The 18998-nt window shown below is 37.4% G+C and overlaps 1 non-coding gene across 1 annotated transcript; it reads left to right on the plus strand.

The window, feature by feature from the left end:
• Positions 1-10991: 10991 nt before the first annotated feature.
• LOC148545258 (small nucleolar RNA R71) lies at positions 10992-11099 on the plus strand. Its single transcript, XR_015901936.1, has one exon. It is a non-coding gene; the product is annotated as a small nucleolar RNA R71 (small nucleolar RNA).
• The last annotated feature ends 7899 nt before the right edge of the window (positions 11100-18998 follow it).

Genomic DNA, 18998 nt, shown 5'->3' on the forward strand with positions numbered 1-18998 from the left:
CAGCCATGGAAAGGAGTAAGACTGATTGGATGAAGATAGCAGGAAAGCAGAGGTTCAGAGGAACGAAAGCATCTCCATTCGCTTATCTGAAATTCCTACCAATGAATTACATAAGTATTTCTATCCCTATTTTATTATATTAAATTTGAAAACACCATTATCAATTTATATCCGCCTAACTGAGATTTGCAAGGTGACCATAGCTTGCTTCATACCAACAATCTCCGTGGGATTCGACCCTTACTCACGTAAGGTATTACTTGGACGACCCAGTGCACTTGCTGGTTAGTTACACGGAGTTGTGAACCATGGTCTTGGCATCATGTTTTTGGCGCCATTTCCAGGGAAAGAAAGAGCAATGAATTTTACATAATTAAAGTGTAATCACGGTTCCGCGTACCAAGTTTTTGGCGCCGTTGCCGGGGATTGTTTGAGTTTGGACAACTGACGGCTCATCTTGTTGCTCAGATTAGGTAAGTTTCTTTTTGTTTTGTTTTCAAAAATTTTTCAAAAATCTTTCAAAAATTTCTCATCTGTTTTCGAAAAAAAAAATGTTTTCAAAAAAAATATATTTTTCTTCAGAATTTTTAAGAATGAATTCTAGTGTTTCATGAAGCATGTTGAAGCCTGGCTGGCTGTAAAGCCATGTCTAATTCCTTTGGGAATGAGTATGTCAGGCGTGTCATGTCTGAATTACATGCTGAAGCTTGGCTGGCCATTGGCCATGTCTAGTGTTTTGGACCGGAGCTTTCATTGAAAGCTTGGCTGGCTCATGAGCCATGTCTAATTCCTGGACTGAAGCTTTAGACTAAGAATGCAAGATTCCTGGAATTCATGTTAAAAATTTTGGAATCCTTATTTTTTTCTTTTTCATATAATTTTTGAAAAAATCCAAAAAAATTAGAAAATCATAAAAATCAAAAATATTTTTCTGTTTCTTGTTTGAGTCATGAGTCATGTTATAAGTTTGGTGTCAATTGCATGTGCATCTTGCATTTTTTTTTCGAAAATTCATGCATTCATAGTGTTCTTCATGATCTTCAAGTTGTTCTTGGTAAGTCTTCTTGTTTGATCTTTGCATTTGCATGTTTTGTGTCTTTTCTTGTTTTTCATATGCATTCTTGAATTCTTAGTGTCTAAGCATTAAAGAACTCTAAGTTTGGTGTCTTGCATGTTTTCTTTGCATTAAAAATTTTTCAAAATTGTGTCTATGATGTTCATCTTGACATTCATAGTGTTCTTGGTGTTCATCTTGACATTCATAGCATTCTTGCATGCATCACATGTTTTGATCTAAAAATTTCATGCATTGCATCTCTTTAGTGTTTTTCTCCCTCATCATAAAAATTTCAAAAAAAATCAAAAAAATATCTTTCCCATTTTCTCTCATCAAATTCGAAAATTTGGATTGACTTTTTCAAAATTTTTAAAATCAAATTGTTTCTCATGAGTCAAATCAAATTTTCAATTTGAAAATCTAATCTTTTTCAAAATCTTTTTCAAAAATCAAATCTTTTTCAAAATTATTAGTTATTTTCGAAAATTCCAAAAATATTTTTCAAAAATCTTTTTCTTATTTTTATATCAAATTTTCGAAAATAACATAATCAATTAATGTTTTGATTCAAAAATTTGAAGTTTGTTACTTGCTTGTTAAGAAAGATTCAAACTTTAAGTTCTAGAATCATATCTTGTGATTTCTTATGAATCAAGTCATTAATTGAGATTTTAAAAATCAAATCTTTTTCAAAACTAATTTCTAAAATATCTTATTATCTTACCTTTTTCAAAAAGTTGGTTTCAAAATATCTTTTCTAACCTCCTAACTTCTTATCTTTTCAAAATTTGTTTCAACTAACTAACTAACTTTTTGTTTATTTCTTAACTTTTTCAAAACTACCTAACTAACTTTCTCTCTCTAATTTTCGAAAATATCTTCCCTCTTTTTCAAAAATTTCTTTTTAATTAACTAATTATTCTTATTTTTATTTTTGATTTTAAAAATTTTCGAAAAATACTAACATTTTTCAAAAACCATTTTCGAAAATCACTAACTCTTTTTCAAAAATATTTTTCGAAAATTCTCCCTCTCTCATCTTATTCTATTTATTTATTCATCTACTAACATCTCATCTCACATCTCAACCCTCCTCACATTTGTGTTTCTTCCATTATATTACATTCTTTGTCTCCTCCTCTTCTTCTACTCACACAGGAATCCCTATACTGTGGTATAAAGGATCCATATTATTATTATTTTTTTTTTCTGTGCCCTCTTCTTTGTCATATGAGCAGGAGCAAGGATAAGAACATTCTTGTGGAAGCAAATCCAGAACCTGAAAGGACTCTGAAGAGAAAATTAAGAGAAGCTAAATTACAACAATCCAGAGATAACCTTTCAGAAATTTTCGAACAGGAAGAGGAGATGGCAGCCGAAAACAATAATAATGTAAGGAAGATGCTTGGTGACTTTACTGCACCTAATTCCAATTTACATGGAAGAAGCATCTCCATTCCTGCCATTGGAGCAAACAACTTTGAGCTGAAACCTCAATTAGTTTCTCTGATGCAGCAGAACTGCAAGTTTCATGGACTTCCATCTGAAGATCCTTTTCAGTTCTTAACTGAATTCTTGCAGATATGTGATACTGTTAAGACTAATGGAGTAGATCCTGAAGTCTACAGGCTCATGCTTTTCCCTTTTGCTGTAAGAGACAGAGCTAGATTATGGTTGGATTCTCAACCCAAAGACAGCCTGAACTCTTGGGATAAGCTGGTCACGGCTTTCTTAGCCAAGTACTTTCCTCCTCAAAAGCTGAGCAAGCTTAGAGCTGATGTTCAAACCTTCAGACAGAAAGAAGGTGAATCCCTCTATAAAGCTTGGGAAAGATACAAACAGTTGACCAAAAAGTGTCCGTCTGACATGCTTTCAAAATGGACCATCCTGGATATATTCTATGATGGTTTATCTGAGCTATCAAAAATGTCACTGGACACTTCTGCAGGTGGATCCATTCACCTAAAGAAAACGCCTGCAGAAGCTCAAGAACTCATTGACATGGTTGCTAATAACCAGTTCATGTACACTTCTGAAAGGAATCCTGTGAGTAATGGGACGCCTATGAAGAAGGGAGTTCTTGAAGTTGATACTCTGAATGCCATATTGGCTCAGAACAAAATATTGACTCAGCAAGTCAATATGATCTCTCAGAGTCTGCATGGAATGCAAGCTACATCCAACAGTACTCAAGAGGCTTCTTATGCAGAAGAAGCTTATGATCCTGAGAACCCTACAATAGCAGAGGTAAATTACTTAGGTGAACCTTATGGAAACACCTATAACTCATCATGGAGAAATCATCCAAATTTCTCATGGAAGGATCAAAAGCCTCAACAAGGCTTTAATAATGGTGGAAGAAACAGGTTTAGCAATAATAAACCTTTTCCATCATCCACTCAGCAACAGACAGAAAACTCTGAACAAAATGCTTCTAATTTAACAAATCTAGTCTCTGATCTGTCTAAGGCTACTGTAAGTTTCATGAATGAAACAAGATCTTCCATTAGAAATTTGGAAGCACAAGTGGGCCAGCTGAGTAAAAGGATCACTGAAATCACTCCCAGTACTCTCCCAAGCAATACAGAAGAGAACCCAAAAGGAGAGTGCAAGGCCATTGACATAAGCACCATGGCCGAACCTACAAGGGGAGTGGAGGACGTGAATCCCAAGGAGGAAGACCTCCTGGGACGTCCAGTGATCAATAAGGAGCTTTCCTCTGAGGAACCAAAGGACTCTGAGGCTCATCTAGAGACCATAGAGATTCCATTGAACCTCCTTATGCCCTTCATGAGCTCTGATGAGTATTTCTCTTCTGAAGAGAATGAGGATGTTACTGAAGAGCAAACTGCCAAGTTTCTTGGTGCAATCATGAAGCTGAATACCAAATTATTTGGCATTGATACTTGGGAAGTTGAACCTCCCTTGTTCATCAATGAACTAAGTGATCTGGATCAACTGACATTGCCTCAGAAGAGACAGGATCCTGGAAAGTTCATAATACCCTGTACCATAGGCACCATGATCTTCAAGGCCCTGTGTGACCTTGGTTCAGGAATAAACCTCATGCCCCTCTCTGTAATAGAGAAACTGGGAATCTATGGGGTGCAAGCTGCTAAAATCTCATTAGAGATGGCAGACAATTCAAGAAAACAGGCATATGGACAAGTAGAGGACATGTTAGTAAAGGTTGAAGGCCTTTACATCCCTGCTGATTTCATAGTCCTGGATACTGGAAAGGAAGAGGATGAATCCATCATCCTAGGAAGACCTTTCCTGGCCACAGCAAGAGCTGTGATTGATGTTGACAGAGGTGAAATAGTCCTTCAATGGAATGAGGACGCCCTTGTGTTTAAAACTCAAGGATCTTCCTCTGCAACCATGGAGAGGAAGCATGAAAAGCTTCTCTCAAAGCAGAGTCAACCCAAGCCCCCACAGTCAAACTTTAAGTTTGGTGTTGGGAGGCCACAACCAAACTCTAAGTTTGGTGTTGAACTCCCATATCCAAACTCTAAGTTTGGTGTTGGAGAGTCTCAACAAAGCTCTGCACATCTGTGAGGCTCCATGAGAGCCCACTGTCAAGCTATTGACATTAAAGAAGCGCTTGTTAGGAGGCAACCCAATTTTTATTTATCTAACTATATTTTTCTTAGTTATATGTCCTTGTAGGTTCATGATCATGTGGAGTCACAAAATAAATATAAAAATTGAAAACGGAATCAAAAATAGCAGAAGAAAAAATCACACCCTGGAGGAGCATCTGTCTGGCGTTCAGCGCCAGAACAAAGCATGGTTCTGGCGCTGAACGCCCAAAATGGGCAGCTTCTGGGCACTGAACGCCAGAACAGGCATGGTTCTGGCATTCAACGCCAGAAATGGCACACAAATGGGCGTTGAACGCCCAAAATGGCCACCAACCTGGCGCTGAACGCCCAGAGTTATGTGCAAAGGCATTTTTACATGCCTAATGGGTGCAGGGATGTAAATCCTTGAACACCTCAGGATCTGTGGACCCCACAGGATCCCCACCTACCTCCACATACTTCTTCTCACCACTCTCTTTCACACAACCCTTCACCAATCACCTCAAACTCTCTTCCCCATCACCTCTTCACCACTCACATCCATCCACTCTTCCCCATAAACCTACCTCATAAACTCCACCTACCTTCAAAATTCAAAACCAATTTCCCACCCAAACCCACCCATATGGCCGAACCTTAACCCCCCCTCCCTTCCCTATATAAAGCCCTCCATTCTTCATCAAATTCACACAACACACCCCTCTACACACTTCTTGGCCGAAACACATCACCTCCTCCCTCTCCTCCATTTCTTCTTCTTCTTCATCTATTCTTACTTCTATTGCTCGAGGGCGAGCAATATTCTAAGTTTGGTGTGGCAAAAGCATACGCTTTTTGTTTTTCCATTACCATTGATGGCACCTAAGACCAGAGAATCCTCTAGAAAGGGGAAAGGGAAGACAAAAGCTTCCACATCCGAGTCATGGGAGATGGAAAGGTTCATCTCCAAAGTCCATCAAGACCACTTCTATGATGTTGTGGCCAAGAAGAAGTGATCCCTGAGGTCCCTTTCAAACTCAAAAGAAATGAGTATCCGGAGATCCGACATGAAATTCAAAGAAGAGGTTGGGAAGTTCTAACAAATCCCATCCAACAAGTCGGTATCCTAATGGTTCAAGAGTTCTATGCTAATGCATGGATCACCAAGAACCATGATCAAAGTAAGAACCCGGATCCAAAGAACTATGTTACAATGGTTCGGGGGAAATACTTAGATTTTAGTCCGAAGAATGTGAGGTTGGCGTTTAACTTGCCCATGATGCAAGGAGATGAACGCCCCTACACTAGAAGGGTCAACTTTAATCAAAGGTTGGACCAAGTCCATATGTGTAGAAGGAGCTCAATGGAAGATTGACTCCAAAGGCAAGCCGGTTCAACTAAGAAGATTGGACCTCAAGCTTGTAGCTAGAGGATGGTTGGAGTTCATTCAATGCTCAATCATTCCCACTAGCAACCGGTCTGAAGTTACTATAGACCGGGCCATCATGATCCATAGCATCATGATTGGAGAAGAGGTGGAAGTTCATGAGATTATACCTCAAGAACTCTACAAGGTGGTTGACAAGTCCTCCACTATGGCAAGGTTAGCCTTTCCTCACCTCATCTGCCACCTATGCAATTCGGCTGGGATTGACATAGAGGGAGATATCCTCATTAAAGAGGACAAGCCCATCACTAAGAAGAAGATGGAGCAAGCAAGAGAGCCCATTCATGGAGCTCAAGAGGCGTATGAAGCTCATCACCAAGAGATACCGGAGATGCCTCAAATGCACTTTCCTCCACAAAACTATTGGGAGCAAATCAACACCTCCCTAGGAGAATTGAGTTCCAACATGGGACAATTAAGGGTGGAACATCAAGAGCACCCCATCATGCTCCATGAAATCAGAGAAGATCTAAAAGCAATGAAGGAGGAGCAACAAAGACAAGGAAGAGACATAGAAGAGCTCAAGGACATCATTGGTTCCTCAAGAAGGAAACACAACCATCACTAAGGTGGATTCATTCCTTGTTCTTATTTCTTCTGTTTTTCGTTTCTATGTTATGTGCTTATCTGTGTTTGTGTCTTCATTACATGATCATTAGTAGATAGTAACTTTGTCTTAAAGTTATAAATGTCCTATGAATCCATCACCTCTCTTAAATGAAAAATGTTTTAATTCAAAAGAATAAGAAGTACATGAGTTTCGAATTTATCCTTGAACTTAGCTTAATTATATTGATGTGGTGACAATGCTTCTTGTTTTCTGAATGTATGCTTGAACAGTGCATATGTCTTTTGAAGTCGTTGTTTAAGAATGTTAAATATGTTGGCTCTTGAAAGAATGATGACTAGGAGACATGTTATTTGATAATCTGAAACATCATAAAAATGATTCTTGAAGCAAGAAAAAGCAGCAAAGAACAAAGCTTGCAGAAAAAAAAATAGGCGAAAAAAAAAAAAGAAAAAGCAAGCAGAAAAAGCCAAGGCTCTTAAAACCAAGAGGCAAGAGCAAAAAGCCAATAACCCTTAAAACCAAAAGGCAAGGGTAAATAAAGAGGATCCCAAGGCTTTGAGCATCAGTGGATAGGAGGGCCTAAAAGGAATAAAATCCTGGTCTAAGCGGCTAAACCAAGCTGTCCCTAACCATGTGCTTGTGGCGTGTAGGTGTCAAGTGAAAACTTGAGACTGAGCGGTTAAAGTCAAGGTCCAAAGCAAAAAAAGAGTGTGCTTAAGAACCCTCGACACCTCTAATTGGGGACTTTAACAAAGCTGAGTCACAATCTGAAAAGGTTCACCCAATTATGTGTCTGTGGCATTTATGTATCCGGTGGTAATACTGGAAAACAAAGTGCTTAGGGCCACGGCCAAGACTCATAAAGAAGCTGTGTTCAAGAATCATCATACTGAACTAGGAGAGTCAATAACACTATCTGAACTCTGAGTTCCTATAGATGCCAATCATTCTGAACTTCAATGGATAAAGTGAGATGCCAAAACTATTCAAGAGGCAAAAAGCTATAAGTCCCGCTCATATGATTGAAGCTATGTTTCATTGATAGTTTGGAATTTATAGCATATTCTCTTCTTTTTATCCTATTTGATTTTCAGTTGCTTGGGGACAAGCAACAATTTAAGTTTGGTGTTGTGATGAGCGGATAATTTATACGCTTTTTGGCATTGTTTTTAGTATATTTTTAGTAGAATCTAGTTACTTTTAGGGATGTTTTTAATAGATTTTATGTTAAATTCACATTTCTGGACTTTACTATGAGTTTGTGTGTTTTTCTGTGATTTCAGGTATTTTCTGGCTGAAATTGAGGGACTTGAGCAGAAATCAGATTCAGAGGTTGAAGAAGGACTGCTGATGCTGTTGGATTCTGACCTCCCTGCACTCAAAGTGGATTTTCTGGAGCTACAGAACTCGAAATGGTGCGCTTCCAATTGCGTTGGAAATTAGACATCCAGGGCTTTCCAGCAATATATAATATTCTATACTTTGACCAAGAATAGAGGACGTAAACTGGCGTTCAACGCCAGCACTCTGACCAAATCTGGCGTCCAGCGCCAGAAAAGGATCCAAAACCAGAGTTGAACACCAGAAATGGATCAAAACCTGGCGTTCAACTCCACAAATGCCCTCTACATGTGCAACACTCAAGCTCAGCCCAAGCACACACCAAGTGGGCCCCGGAAGTGGATTTATGCATCAATTACTTACTTCTGTAAACCCTAGTAGCTAGTTTATTATAAATAGGACCTTTTACTATTGTATTAGACATCTTTGGATGCCTAGTTCTTAGATCAGAGGGGCTGGCCATCTCGGCCATGCCTGGACTCTCACTTATGTATTTTCAACGGTAGAGTTTCTATACTCCATAGATTAAGGTGTGGAGCTCTGCTGTTCCTCAAAGATTAATGCAAAGTACTACTGTTTTCTATTCAATTCATCTTGTTTCGCTTCTAAGATATTCATTCGTACTTCAATCTGAATGTGATGAACGTGACAATCATCATCATTCCCTATGAACGCGTGCCTGACAACCACTTCCGTTCTACCTTCGACTGAATAAGTATCTCTTAGATCTCCTAACCAGAATCTTCGTGGCGTAAGCTAGAATGATGGCGGCATTCAAGAGAATCGGGAAAGTCTAAACCTTGTCTGTGGTATTCCGAGTAGGATTCAATGAATGAATGACTGTGACGAGCTCCAAACTCGCGATTGCAGGGCGTTAGTGACAGACGCAAAAGGATAGTAAATCCTATTCCAGCATGATCGAGAACCGACAGATGAATAGCCGTGCCGTGACAGGGTGCGTTGACCATTTTCACTGAGAGGATAAGATGAAGCCATTGACAAGGGTGATGCCTCCAGACGATTAGCCGTGCCGTGATAGGGCATTGGATCATTTTCCCGAGAGATGACCGAAAGTAGCCATTGACAGTGGTGATGTATCACATAAAGCCAGCCATGAAAAGGAGTAAGACTGATTGGATGAAGATAGCAGGAAAGCAGAGGTTCAGAGGAACGAAAGCATCTCCATTTGCTTATCTGAAATTCCTACCAATGAATTACATAAGTATTTCTATCCCTATTTTATTATATTAAATTCGAAAACACCATTATCAATTTATATCCGCCTAACTGAGATTTGCAAGGTGACCATAGCTTGCTTCATACCAACATTCTCCGTGGGATTCGACCCTTACTCACGTAAAGTATTACTTGGACGACCCAGTGCACTTGCTGGTTAGTTACACGGAGTTGTGAACCATGGTCTTGGCATCATGTTTTTGGCGCCATTTCCAGGGAAAGAAAGAGCAATGAATTTTAAATAATTAAAGTGTAATCACGATTCCACGTACCAGTAACCTTGAGTTGTAAACACAAGGGAGTCCTCATTCAATTGATGGACTAATTCACCTCTGTCAACATCAATCACAGCTCTTGTGTGGCTAGGAAAGGTCTTCCAAGGATGATGGATTTATCCTCATCCTTCCCAGTATCAAGGATTATGAAATCAGCAGGGATGTAAAGGCCTTCAACCTTTACTAACACGTCCTCTACTTGTCCATAAGCCTGTTTTCTTGAATTGTCTGCCATCTCTAATGAGATTTTAGTAGCTTGCACCCCAAAGATTCCCAGTTTCTCTATTACAGAGAGGGGCATGAGGTTTATCCCTGAACCAAGGTCACACAGAGCCTTTTCAAAGATCATGTTGCCTATGGTACAAGGTATTACGAACTTTCCAGGATCCTGTTTCTTCTGAGGCAATGTCACTTGATCCAGATCACTTAGTTCATTGGTGAACAAGGGAGGTTCATCTTCCCAAGTCTCAATACCAAATAATTTGGCATTCAGCTTCATGATTGCACCAAGGTACTTGGTAACTTGCTCTTCAGTAACATCCTCATTCTCTTCAGAAGATGAATACTCGTCAGAGCTCATGAAGGGCATAAGGAGGTTCAATGGAATCTCTATGGTCTCTAGATGAGTCTCAGATTCCTTTGGTTCCTCAAAGGGAAACTCCTTATTGATCACTGGACGTCCCAGGAGGTCTTCCTTCTTGGGATTCACGTCCTCCTCCTCTCTTGTGAGTTCGGCCATGATTGCTATATCAATGGCCTTGCACTCTCCTTTTGGATTTTCTTCTGTATTGCTTGGGAGAGTACTGGGAGGGATTTCAGTGATCCTTTTACTCAGCTGGCCTACTTGTGCTTCCAAATTTCTAATGGAGGACCTTGTTTCATTCATGAAACTTACAGTGGCCTTAGATAGATCAGAGACTAAGTTTGCTAAATTAGAGGTATTTTGTTCAGAGTTCTCTATCTGTTGCTGAGTGGATGATGGAGAAGGTTTACTATTGTTAAACCTATTTCTTCCACCATTAATAAAGCCTTGTTGAGGCTTTTGTTGACCCTTCCATGAGAGATTTGGGTGATTTCTCTATGAGGGGTTATAGGTGTTTCCATAAGGTTCACCCATGTAATTCACCTCTGCTATTGCAGGGTTTTCAGGATCATAAGCTTCTTCTTCAGAAGATGCCTCTTGAGTACTGTTGGATGCAGCTTGCATTCCATTCAGACTCTGAGAAATCATATTGACTTGCTGAGTCAATATTTTATTCTAAGCCAATATGACATTCAAAGTATCAATTTCAAGAACTCCCTTCTTCATAGGCGTCCCATTACTCATAGGATTCCTCTCAGAAGTGTACATGAACTGGTTATTAGCAACCATGTCAATGAGTTCTTGAGCTTCTGCAGGCGTTTTCTTTAGGTGAATGGATCCACCTGCAGAGGTATCCAATGACATTTTAGCCAATTCAGATAGACCATCATAGAATATATCCAGGATGGTCCATTCTGAAAGCATGTCAGAAGGACATTTTTTGGTCAGTCCTTTGTATCTCTCCCAAGCTTCATAGAGGGATTCACCTTCTTTCTGTCTGAAGGTATGTACATCCACTTTAAGCTTACTCAGCTTTTGAGGAGGAAAGAACTTGGCTAAGAAAGCCTTGACCAGTTTATCCCAAGAGTTCAGGCTATCCTTAGGTTGAGAGTCCAACCATACTCTAGCTTTGTCTCTTACAGCAAAAGGGAAAAGCATGAGCCTGTAGACTTCAGGATCTACTCCATTAGTCTTAACAGTATCACATATCTGCAAGAATTCAGTTAAGAACTGAAAAGGATCTTCAGATGAAAGTCCATGAAACTTGCAGTTCTGCTGCATCAGAGAAACTAATTGAGGTTTAAGCTCAAAATTGTTTGCTCCAATGGCAGGAATGGAGATGCTTCTTCCATGTAAATTGGAATTAGGTGCAGTAAAGTCACCAAGCATCCTCCTTGCATTATTATTATTTTTGGCTGTCATCTCCTCTTCTTGTTCGAAATTTTCTGAAAGGTGCTTGCTGGATTGTTGTAATTTAGCTTCTCTTAGTTTCCTCTTCAGAGTCCTTTCAGGTTCTGGATCTGCTTCAACAAGAATGTTCTTGTCCTTGCTCCTGCTCATATGAAAAAGAAGGACAAAATAATAATAATAATAATAATAATAATAATAATAATAATAATAATAATAATAATAATAATAATAATAATAATAATAGGGGTCCTTTTTACCATAGTATAGAGGTCCCTGTGTGAGTAGAAGAAAAGAAGACGAAAAATTCGAACACAGATGGAAGAGGGGTTCGAATTTGGGTGAGATGAAGTGTTAGTAGATGAATAAATAAATAGAAGGAGATAAGAGAGAGAGAGAGAATTTTCGAAAATAATTTTTGAAAAAGAGTTAGTGATTTTCGAAAATAGTTTTTGAAAAAGGTTAGTAATTTTTGAGAATTAAAATCAAAAATTAAAATAATTAGTTAATTAAAAAGAAATTTTGAAAAAGAGGGAAGATATTTTCGAAAATTAGAGAGAGAGGGAGTTAGTTAGGTAGTTTTGAAAAAGATAAGAAACAAACAAAAAGTTAGTTAGTTAGTTGAAACAAATTTGAAATCAATTTTGAAAAGATAAGAAGATAAGAAGTTAGGAAAGATATTTTAAAATCAAATTTTTGAAAAAGATATGATTTTGAAAAAGATAAGATAGAAAGATATTTTTGAAAAGATATGATTGAAATTAGTTTTGAAAAAGATTTGATTTTTTAAAATCACAATTAATGCCTTGATTCACAAGAAATCACAAAATATGATTCTAGAACTTAAAGTTTGAATCTTTCTTAACAAGTAAGTAACAAACTTGAAATTTTTGAATCAAAACATTAATTGATGATGTTATTTTCGAAAATTAGGAGATAAAGATAAGAAAAAGATTTTTGAAAAATATTTTAAAAATTTTCGAAAATAAATAAGAAAAGTGAAAAAGATTTGATTTTTGAAAAAGATTTTGAAAAAGATAAGATTTTTAAATTGAAAATTTGATTTGACTCATAAAAATAACTAGATTTTAAAAAGTTTTGAAAAAGTCAACTCAAATTTTCGAAATTTATGAGTGAAAAAGGGAAAGATATTTTTTTGATTTTTGAATTTTTTATGATGAGAGGGAAAAACATGAAAAAGACTCAATGCATGAAAATTTTGGATCAAAACAATGAATGCATGCAAGAATGCTATGAATGTCAAGATGAACACCAAGAACACTTTGAATGTCAAGATGAACATCAAGAACTTATTTTTGAAAAAGTTTTAATGCAAAGAAAACATGCAAGACACCATACTTAAAAAATTTTTCATGTATAGACACTATGAATGCAAGAATGCATATGAAAAACAAGAAAAGACACAAAACATGAAAACATCAAGATCAAACAAGAAGACTTACCAAGAACAACTTGAAGATCATGAAGAACACTATGAATGCATGAATTTTTCGAAAAATGCAAGATGAGTATGCAATTGACACCAAACTTTCAACTTGACTCAAGACTCAAACAAGAAACATGAAATATTTTTTATTTTTATGATTTTTTTTTTTGGATTTTTGTATATTTTTTTTCGAAAAAACATATAGGAAAAAGAAAATAAGGATTTCAAAATTTTTTAATATGAATTCTAGGAATCTTGTATTCTTAGTCTAAAGCTCCAATCCGAGGGTTAGGCATGGCTTAATAGCCAGCCAAGCTTTAGTATGTAACTCAGACATGCCACGGCTGACATTCCAATTAACTTGCCTCCATGCTGATGGTTGGAGGCCCCTATCCAAAAGAATTAGACATGGCTTTACAGCCAGCCAGGCTTCAACATGTTTCATGAAACTCTAGAATTCATTCTTAAAAATTCTGAAGAAAAATATATTTTTGAAAAGATTTATTTTTTTTTTTTCGAAAACAGATGAGAAATTTTTGAAAGGTTTTTGAAAAATTTTTGAAAATAAAACAAAAATAAAAATTACCTAATCTGAGCAACAAGATGAACCGTCAGTTGTTCAAACTCAAACAATCCCCAGCAACGGCGCCAAAAACTTGGTGCACGAAATTGTGATCTCAGGCAACAGCGCCAGAAACTATGTACGCACGTCTTAATAAATCGTTTTTCATTCACAACTTCGACACAACTAACCAGCAAGTGCACTGGGTCGTCCAAGTAATAAATCTTATGTGAGTAAGGGTCGATCCCATGGAGATCGTTGGTATGAAGCAAGCTATGGTAACCTTGTAAATCTCAGTCAGGCAGATATAAAATAGTTATGGAGTTTTCGACATAAATAATAAATAGATAGAAAATAAGGATAGAAACACTTATGTATATCATTGGTGAGAATTTCAGATAAGTGTATAGAGATGCTTTCGTTCCTCTGAACCTCTGCTTTCCTGCTGTCTTCATCCAATCAGTCTTACTCCTTTCCATGGCTGGCTTTATGTAAGGACACCACCGTTGTCAATGGCTACTTTTTATCCTCTCTGGAAAATGGTCCGATGCGCTGTCACTGCATGGCTAATCGTCTGGAGGCATCACCCTTGTCAATGGCTACATCCCATCCTCTTGTGAAAATGGTCCAAATGCTCTGTCACAGCACGGCTAATCATCTGAGGTTCTCGATCATACTGGAATAGGATTCACCCTCCTTTTGCGTCTGTCACTATGCCCAGCACTCGCGAGTTTGAAGTTCGTCACAGTCATTCAATCCCAGAGTCCTACTCGGAATACCACAGACAAGGTTTAGACTTTCCGGACTCTCATGAATGCCGCCATCAATCTAGCTTATACCACGAAGATTCTGATTAAGAGATCCAAGAGATACTCATTCAATCTAAGGTGGAACGGAAGTGGTTGTCAGGCACGCGTTCGTGTGGGAATGATGATGATTGTCACGTTCATCACATTCAGGTTGAAGTGCGAATGAATATCTTAGAAGTGGAATAAGTTGAATTGAATAGAAAAACAGTAGTACTTTGCATTAATCTTTGAGGAACAGCAGAGCTCCACACCTTAATCTATGGAGTGCAGAAACTCTACTGTATGAAAATACATAAGTGATAATGGTTCAGGCATGGCCGAATGGCCAGCCCCCATGAAAGTCTAAGATAGCATAAAACTGATCAAAGATGTCTAATACAATAGTAAAAAGTTCTATTTATAATAAACTAGTTACTAGGGTTTACAGAAGTAAGTAATTGATGCATAAATCCACTTCCAGGGCCCACTTGGTGTGTGCTTGGGCTGAGCTTGAATGTTACACGTGTAGAGGTCAATCTTGGAGTTGAACGCCAGTTTGTAACGTATTTCTGGCGTTCAACTCTGGCTTGTGACGTGTTTCTGGCGTTTAACTCCAGACAGCAGCATAGAACTGGCGTTCAACGCCCTTTTACGTCGTCTAAACTCGGCCAAAGTATGGACTATTATATATTGATGGAAAGCCCTGGATGTCTACTTTCCAACGCAATTGGAAGCGCGCCATTTTGAATTCTGTAGCTCCAGAAAATTCACTTTGAGTGCAGGGAGGTCAGAATCCAACAGCATCAGCAGTCCTTCTTCAACCTCTGAATTTGATTTTTGCTCAAGTCCCTCAATTTCAGCCAGAAAATACCTGAAATCACAGAAAAACACACAAACTCATAGTAAAGTCCAGAAATGTGAATTTAACATAAAAACTAATGAAAACATCCCTAAAAGTAACCAGATTATACTAAAAATATACTAAAAACAGTGCCAAAAAGCATATAAATTATCCGCTCATCAGTCATCCAAGTAATAAACCTTACGTGAGTAAGGGTCGATCCCACGGAGATTGTAGGCTTGAAGCAAGCTATGGTCATCCTTGTAAATCTCAGTCAGGAAGATTCAAATAGTTATGAGGTTTTGATAATTAAAATATAAATAAAATATAAAATAGAATAGAAATACTTATGTAATTCATAGGTAGGAATTTCAGATAAGCGTCTGGAGATGCTTTGTTGCTTCAGAACCTCTGCTTTCCTATTGCCTTCTTCCAACCATGCGTTACCTCCTTCCATGGCAAGCTATATGATCCTCTCGGATGAAAACAAATCCATCTGCACTGTCACCGCAGGGCTAATCATCTGTCAGTTTCCGCTAGCGTCGGAATAGGACCATTGTCCTTTTGCACACTGTCACTTTTGCCCCACATTCGCAGGTTTGAAGCTCGTCACAGTCATCCCTTCCCAGATCCTACTCGAAATACCACAGACAAGATTTAGACTTTTCAGATCCCAGGAATGGCTGCCAATAATTCTAGCCTATACCACGAAGGTTCTAATCTTAGATTAGAAACCCAAGAGAACGTACTCCAGCTGTCGTCCAATGACTACATTGAATATCATGTAGATCGCTTTGTGGTTGTCAGGCACGCGACCTTGGCTAAGCGAGTAACGAAGATTGGGTGATTGTCACGGGTCACCCCTTCATTCTGACTTAACTGAATTAAGTACGAGAGTATATCTTGGAGAATAAGTAGGCTTGAATTGGATAGAAAAACAGTAGTAATTGCATTAATTCATGAAGAATAGTAGAGCTCCACACCTTAATCTATGGGGTGTAAAAACTCCACCGTTGAAAATACATAAGTGAAAGGTCTAGGCATGGCCGTGAGGCCAGCCCCCAAACGTGTACAAAGGTGTATGATAGCATAAAACTTATCAAAGATCCCCCAAAGATCAAAGATGGTCAAAAGACCTAAAGGTGGTCAAAAGACCAAAGACGATAAAATAAATCTCTAAAAGTATTTTTTTATACTAAACTAGTAGCCTAGGGTTTACAAAAAATGAGTAACTAAGTGCAGATAGTGCAGAAATCCACTTCCGGGGCCCACTTGGTGTGTGCTTGGGCTGAGCATTGAATCTTTTTCGTGCATAGGCTGTTCCTGGAGTTAAACGCCAGCTTTAGTGCCAGTTTGGGCGTTTAACTCCAATTCTGGTGCCAGTTCGGGCGTTTTACACCAAGATATTTTAGGCTGACTTTGAACGTCAGTTTGGGCCATCAAATCTCGAGCAAAGTATGGATTATTATATATTTCTGGAAAGCCCAGGATTTCTACTTTCTAACGCAATTGAGAGCGCGCCAATTGGGCTTCTGTAGCTCCATAAAATCCACTTCAAATGCAGGGAGATCAGAATCCAATAGCATCTGCAGTCCTTTTTCAGACTCTGAATCAGATTTTTGCTCAGGTCCCTCAATTTCAACCAGAAAATACCTGAAGTCACAGAAAAATACACAAACTCATAGTAAATTCCAGAAATGTGATTTTTGAATAAAAACTAATAAAAATATAATAAAAAGTAATAAAAACATACTAAAAACTATGTAAAAATAATGCCAAAAAAGGTATAAATTATCTGCTCATCACTGCTGCTGCTGTCAAAGATGTTGAAGCTACTGTTGCTGATGCGAGTTAAAAATAAAAATGGGTTCGGCGCATTTGATTTCCTTGGATTGTAACATCGAGGTAGGGGTTTTAATTTAAAATTAACCGTTTTCAATTTAAGAATGCCCAAAAGTATAGTAGATAATTGTAAATATGTTAATGATTATAATGTTATTGAGTTTAGAATTTTGGCTGTGAATGATTGGCTATGATTGTGATTGAATTTTTGGTTGTGGAAGTAAATGGTAATTGATTTTGGTGTTAGTATGATGATGATTAAGTACATGTGAATTGAAATTCGTGCTTATGTGCCTCTTGCAAGATTGTTTGGGATTGAATGCTTGTCGGAATTCTTATTTCTACTTAATAGCATTGTGATTGGTTGCTGAATCAAATTATAATGAGTACTTTATGAAATGGAGGTTCGATGAATATTAAATAGATTGAGTTTGGATGTCTAAATTGAGTTCCTAAAATTGATTCCTTAACTAAAAGTAGTAGTTTTGAGGGTCTATAAATGATTTTACAATGATTTGAATCATATGGTCATAAAATATGTTGATTATTGAGAACCTTTTGTTTGATAAGTGCTTATAAAAGGCTGGTAAACTATTGAAAATTTATGAAAGTGAGGGAGCCCGTAAGGGTGGTGAAGTCAAATTGTAAGGGAGGTTCTGTCCGAGTTCTTGTAAAAATATACGAAAAAGTGATTTTATTTTGGAAATCTGATATATATATATATATATATATATATATTAAGAAACGATCTTTGTATTAGAAATCAAATTTATAGGCTTATTTTGAAAAATGATTCTATGTTGGAAAAGATCTGGTTTGCACATTTACTCATATTCAGAAAAAGGTTTTGTATTGAAAGTTTGAGAAATACATTTATATTAAGGAGTTACTTGGATTTGTAACCGTTGGAAAGAGTTTGTGAAAATTTGGGTTTGATTTATTGGTAATGAATTAAGAGTTAAAAATGATTTTGAAAATTGAAAACAGTTTGGTTAGGATCCTTGAAGGATGGCAAAGCCCAAATTTTAGAGAAAATGCTGCAAAATTTTTTATAGAACTCCGAGGCTTTGTGTAATGCGTTATTTAAAAGAAAATTTGACTTAAGAATCATATTATTTGATTTTAATTTATTAAGAAAAGTATTATGTTTTAAGTTTAGTTTATTGAGAAAAGATTTTGTTTTAAGTTATGATTTGAATTCGGTTTATTAAGAAAAGAAATTTTTTATTCTTGACTAAACGTTAAAGAAGCTTGGATACATATAAACTAACATTTTGAGGTTACGATTGATGAATGACTAAAAGTGAATCTTTCTGGTGATACAGAGGTGTGAATAATTATATGGTAATGCGGAGGTGTGATTAATTATTTCGTGATGCAGAGGCATGACAAAAAGAAAAGGAATGAGAAACTATGAATGAAAAAGATAATTGAGAATTGGTTGTTTGATTAGGCTTTCTGCTAAATGCTAATACGGGAGCGCCCTTCTAACTGATTAAGGTTGCTAATGCGGAAATGTCTGCTTGACTGATAGCCTGTTTCTCACTGTGATGCACATTAGAGATGCTAGCAAAAATTATTACGATTATGATTTGGCCTAACAAACAGGGGTAAACCCGTGATGCCGAGGTATCCTGACTGACATGGGTTCGCCCATGATGATACCAATGTGCTTGACTGACATAGTGGAAAAACCATATTCGGGGTTCGTCCTGGGTAACGTCGGGTTGTGGGTAGACAATCGATGCACGAGCTCATGGCTTGCATAGGAAAGGCATTCATCATATGCATTGTGTGAATTGCATGAGTTCCTATGTGCTGTGCTGTATTATTTGTGAATTTTCTTATATTTGATTTATGCGTAAATTTGTTGTGTACTTGTATTGTGTGTGTGCTTATGCTTGTTGGTTTCTGTATATGTCAGGCATTAAGATAACTGAGAACTGATCATTGGAACTCAAAACCGAATGAGGTGACTGGAATTTGCTTAAAATGATTTAATTTACAGAGAACTAACTAAAGTCTTTAAAGTGAGTTT

This window comes from Arachis ipaensis, chromosome B9, assembly GCF_059453495.1.
Source record: "Arachis ipaensis isolate K30076 ecotype BB chromosome B9, ASM5945349v1, whole genome shotgun sequence".
Classification (NCBI taxonomy): domain Eukaryota; kingdom Viridiplantae; phylum Streptophyta; class Magnoliopsida; order Fabales; family Fabaceae; genus Arachis; species Arachis ipaensis.